The following is a 6,000-nucleotide window of genomic DNA, read 5'->3' as shown; positions in this document are numbered from 1 at the left end:
AAATGTTATACAACTCATAAAAAAATTATTTAAAAATAAGTATGATTGGTGACTAAATTCATGAAACCAGCATATAATCGCGAAAGATCTGCAATTCGTAGAACAGGTTGAAGTGGCTCTACATAGACTAAATCTTAAAAAATGCCATTGATCCAAGCCTGTAGCTATAATTGAGCTTCCACCTTCCTAAAGTTTTTGTTGTACCCGAAGACCAAATAAAATCCTAAGTTACCCTTTATCGCTGGGCGAAATTAAGATGTTCTCACACAAACAAAATAGTCCGAAATGATGTTTCAACTATCATTCATCTTCATACAACATGCTAAGAAAATAGTATCTACCAAAATACTGAATGGACAAGGGAACATTTCGTAAAATAAGATTTTATCCTAAATATTCCGCTACTTTCAATATCCATAAGTTTCGAACAAATTAGGTTCTAATGAAAAATTGAAATCACTAAACCGTGCATGAATTATTATTATTTACATAAAATGTTTTGGGAAAATATATAAAAATGTATTCTTGCACTGCAAAAAGTACGTGAGATACCACCCACCAACAAGGGCATGTAACTTATCCGCATTTATTGAAGTAGCACATATTAATGTTTAAATGAAAGAAACTGAGCGATGATCAATAACCATTCTATTTTATCGACCATTAATCGTAATAAATTTATGAATTCATCTGCAATGTTCCACGTATTGTGTGTACCTATTTATGACTCAAAAAATACGCTGCCGGTTAGATTTGAGGCGAAAATTGCACTTGAATGGTCTCAAGGCATCTCACTAAGATGGGAACGATTGCATTCATAGCCGCCATTAAAATTGCCGCTGAGTCTATATTCAATCCAATATTATGGTATCTATCTAGTCCAATTAAGAATCTATATAGTCCAATATTATGGTAAAGACCAAGCGCTCTCGCTCGCTATGAAAACACTTCAAAATGATAGTTTTGAAAAATCCAGCGCATAACAACGAGTTAATTAGGTACTTCATTCTGAGAGCAGTGTTATTTCACGATGCATATACAACGTAACCTGATCTAGGCAACTAAAAACCAACGATGATATTACCTCAGTTTCACAAAGCAGTTTATTTAATCTATAACGGTATAGACGCATCGAGTGCACAAAAATGATATTCTACCCATTCGAAAAATCTTTTTTCCAATTCCTTGTCACCTCAGTCTTGCGTATATAAAACACGGCAGGATTTACGATTAACCAGCCAGTCCATCGATTTTAGACAAAAAATAAGCAAAATTACAAATTTTAAAATTATCGTTTACTTTATGGAAACGCCGGTAAATTGAGCTCACAGCGGAACGTAACAAAAAGAGAGTCACTATAATGGCGGCTATCGTTTTCTTACAGCAAATCGAACTGAGCTTCTGTGAATTCAATTGAGTATCGCCATTAATAATTGTTCCACATTGTTCCCTTTACTCGGATTCTTTGGTTGACCACAATGGCCATGACATCAAGGCATCGCAGACGCCTTTCCCCATAACCAAGACCAATTTTATTGACGCATTTACGAAGTTCAAGTAAACAAAGGATTTCACCTAATCACATAAACTCCTCTAAAGGAAAGAAAGGAACGGTTTTTCTTATACCCTTCCAATCGCTACTCATTTCTTACTTTCAATTCAATGGTTAGTTCAATGTTGGCATGAAAATGATCCGTAGCTTGTTTCCGGGTAAAAGACGCTAAATAGAGCATATGAAAGGCGTTTGAGCATCGATTTCAATCACAAAACCAGAAAAGGAAAGAGAAGTCACATAGTACATTTCCACACTTATTATCATCATGTCTTTTCCTGGCGCATTCAGAAACATTACATGTGAACTAATACATTTACAATAAAACTAGAAAACAATTTTCAAAAACACTTTAAATTTTTGATTTTTAATAACAACAAATATTTTAAAAATACTTTTGAGTAATGGACAATAAATGATCTTAATTATTTATTACTATGCAAATCTCGATTTAGAATCAAAAATTTGGTTAGAAAAGTCGAGATCCTGTTCAAAAAACTTGAGACAAGATGGTTGCAAACTTGGGTGTAGAAATATTATTTTTCCCCCTTGGCCAACTAATGAAGATTGGCTTTGACTCTGCCCTCTAGTCGAAAATTACATCAATCAAGTAGAGTAGAAACGAGGACAATTGCCAAAATTTAATATTATATTCATACCAAAAGTACGTTTTTCATCCCAGGCACAATCTCTATCATTGTAGGCCTTCAAAAACTCACAACTTACCACTTTTCAACAGTACCATGAAGTCACGCCAGTAAAAAAAAGGGAATCGATAAAAATAAAAACTAAGAAAAAAACAGCAGCCACCTCAGTCACTGGCTGATCTGGAATGTGTTTTACCTCCTTTCCCGAAACCCAGCGGTGTAAAAACCAGAAAGGCGAGGCGGCATCCGATTATTAATTCCGCACGTCGCGCCTTTCGATGGCGACCTAGATCGAGCCAGTGGTCGTAAAATAACTAATTGCGACATTCACTAAAACGTCATCTCTAAAATAACCGACCCGAAGAAACAGTCTATGATGCCAACGGCAAAAAAATCGTTGCTAGATACACTTTCAATGGCCTTGGAACTCACTTCATTTCAATTTATGGATTTTTTTTGTCCATACACTCAGAACTCAGTTCCATAGAATTCGTGTGCAAGAGAATTGTTTTGTTAGTGTCTCCTTTTTTCCAATTTCAATTCGCTACCAGGGGGGTTTGACAATCTAGCATTGTTCTCCTCCATGCCGCATATTTTTCTGAGTGTTTCGCCTTTGATTTATTCGTACAACTTCAAGAGAAGGGTTTGAATAACGAAAAAATATTATGAAAGTAATTTTTTAATATGAGGATGCAAGTATGACGATTTAAATAGTTCGGTTTAGTAAAAAATAAATAATTCAATTAAAATTTCGATATATATAACACTTTTTACAGCAACTTATATCAAATTTTTCACAACTTTGATCCACTTTGAGCTTCGGAAAATTTCCTACAGATTGAAATCGTCAACTGCATTGCACACATCAAACGTGAAATAAATCAAGAGCCAAAGTTATTAAATGACTTTATCCCTAAAGCATGATTTTGGGTCAATTTCTGTGGGCCTCTTTGTTCACAGGCATTCTTGTCGCTCTCTAATAATGCAGTTTTTCCAGGATATCACGATGGTAACATCCATGAATACTGCGTTCAGTTAGCATATGTGCCTTCCACGACCCCTCGGTCTAGTCTATATGACACGATTTCTCTAGGTAAAACTTCCAAATACTTTTATGCCTTAGTAAACAAATTCAACAAAAATCATTCAGTAAAATTAACTTGAACAATTCCCGTAAGCTTGCAAATACTTTAATGCTAAAGAATTTTCATCAATCGTGCTTCCATTGTCAAGGCAAAATGATTTTCTGAGGAAATTTGAGATTGTACCATTGCCCTTGGAATGTAGTTTACTTTCATTATCAAAGCATGCACAATTTTGCGCAGCATTTTGCTACGTAGACTCAAATTTTGCCTTACGATGTTTCATGCTAGTTTTTTCAACCTTCAGTGTCGCTTGGTATCCCTGCACCACGGACTTAAATCCTGCCTGGCACACAGTCAGAGAGGATGCTGTAAAGGTTTCAGCTTTCTTTTTTTTTCAATTTTTCCAAAGCTATTGTGTATAAACTCAATTTTATTCGGCGCATATGCATATAAACTTCTTTTTTATGAATTCAAACTTCAAAAATTTTGCGTAAATCTCTCACTAAAGTTATACATGCGCGTATGAAGCCAATTTGTTCACATTTGGATTTAAATGGAAAAAGTTGGTTCGCATCAAATAACCTTCGACTTAAAACCTAAAAAAACCATCCCCGAAACTGAAAATGATCACGAGGCCATTAAGCTATACCCCGCTTTATGTAGCGCCTCAAGAATCAAAGCTTGATGGACTCTTTTGAATGGCGGCATGTTCCCTGTTCTTACTCCATCCCACGCACACAAACCTCGGCTCCTGACCCCGACTACAGAGATGAATTGTCCCAAACCGGCCTTGGCGGGATGCATGGATCCCCCTCAAACCTCCCCTCCCCCCGAAGCATTCGGTGATTGCTCAGCGGTATTTCAAGAGCTGCAAAAGGAAGCCGGAATATCCACATGGCCCGACAATGTGAGCGGGATGACGGGGATGAACCTCGGCGACGCGTGAGACTCCCCACGTTCCCCCAGCAGGACAAATATTTTCGCGGTCCTCGTTGACCTGGTGCCCCAACTGCCCCCGAGCATCCCGCCCCCCCACCCCCTCGGCGCGACCCCCTTTCCAGTTCTCCTCCTCACGGGGGGGGGGGGCCTCTCCGCACCTGTCTCCTCCTCTCCCGGACACTACGGCCTCCTCCTCATAACGGGCCCTCCTACTCCGCCCTTCCCTCCCCCACCTCCCAGCCTCCTCCTCCGCCTCCTTCGCCGCTGCCATCGCGACACTTGTTCCCACGGAGAATCTACCGGGAAACCAAGGAAATATTAATTTTGTGAAAAATCACAAAATATGAAGGATTTACTGCGGTGATGATGCTATTTAAAAACCTTTTAGAGCATTCCATTAAAATAAGTTTTAGTTTCACCATCGGCATCATCCAACAGCGCAAATCGTCAGGCCTTACTTGAAACCATCAATAAATCGTACTTTATCGCAAATAATAAACAGTTTACAGTAATTTTTATTCAAAAATAATTAATAATATCGGCAATTTTTGACGGCTGGTAATGAACAATAGATTCCGGTGTAGATGATGGGCATCGAATACCGATTCCGAATTTTTTCCACCAAATCCGAATCTCTTTCAAGTCCAATCCTCATTTTCATTTACCCAAAATCGTTATTTCGTCAGCATATGCATACAAAAATATTTCCTTCCCCATATGCACTCTAATCTGTTGTGAACAGATTATTAGATCTCAAATAAAATTATAAATTCTCTGTCAGTATAATATTTCACCCACAAGACTCTTGTTCGAATCTCTATTCCTTGAATTCTACCGAATTCGGAATCCATGAAATACCCTATCCCATTTTTAGTTTTGAGCCAACCGAATTAATAGACCTCGTTCGTAAAAAAAAGAATAAAAAACCACTTCACTATCTTCCAAGACTTTCTCTTCCCTCCTTCTACAACCCTGCTCAGCCCATCGGGTCCATGTTCAAAATTTAATGATTAAAAGGCCATCCGTTGGTCGTGAATTTCTCTCCACTCCCTGAAATTGATCCCTCTTCGCGCGAAGGCCTCAACTGAGAGAATCTGACGGGGGAGTGAAATTTGATGAAGAAAGTTTGTCTAATTATCATTTTCACACGCATGCATGAAAGTAATTTGAGGAGCTAAATGGTTTTATGCTGGAACCCTCAAACATCTAGTAAATCGAAAAAAAAATATTTTATTGCCTCTGGGAAAACATCCTTGTAATTCAAGATTGAAATATGAATGGACGCAGACCTCTGTTCACGGAACAATCTACATTTTAGAAGATTGTTGTGCAATGTGGAGAACGAAATCTCATACTCGGAGATTGGTCACAATCTTAGTTAATGTAACCGTAATAGTATATATTGAATATAATATTTACTCATTGACAAGTCCACGAATGATATTATAATATGGCAGAATTTTTTCCTGCGATAGTCGTATCGCACGTCACTTTTTATCGCTTTTATCTTCAATCAGAAAGTTGCTGCATTTTGAAGATTTTGAATCCCTTTCAACTCAACAAAATCATCGCACCAGTCGATAAGTCTTTTGAGATACTTGCAGTCCGTGAAGAATATTCCATTGTTCGGTACATTTAATAATTACAAGTTTCACGCTACCAAAATCTTACATACTTCAAGGCGACTCACGGAAAACGGTACGTAAGGTATTCGGAGTGATGTGAACGAATGATTCAGAGCAAATAAAACGGCAGTGTTTTAATATTTACGATACAG

The sequence above is a fragment of the Ischnura elegans genome, chromosome 1 (genome assembly GCF_921293095.1).
Source record: "Ischnura elegans chromosome 1, ioIscEleg1.1, whole genome shotgun sequence".
In the NCBI taxonomy this organism is placed as follows: domain Eukaryota; kingdom Metazoa; phylum Arthropoda; class Insecta; order Odonata; family Coenagrionidae; genus Ischnura; species Ischnura elegans.
Note: the sequence above shows the minus strand (reverse complement) of the source record.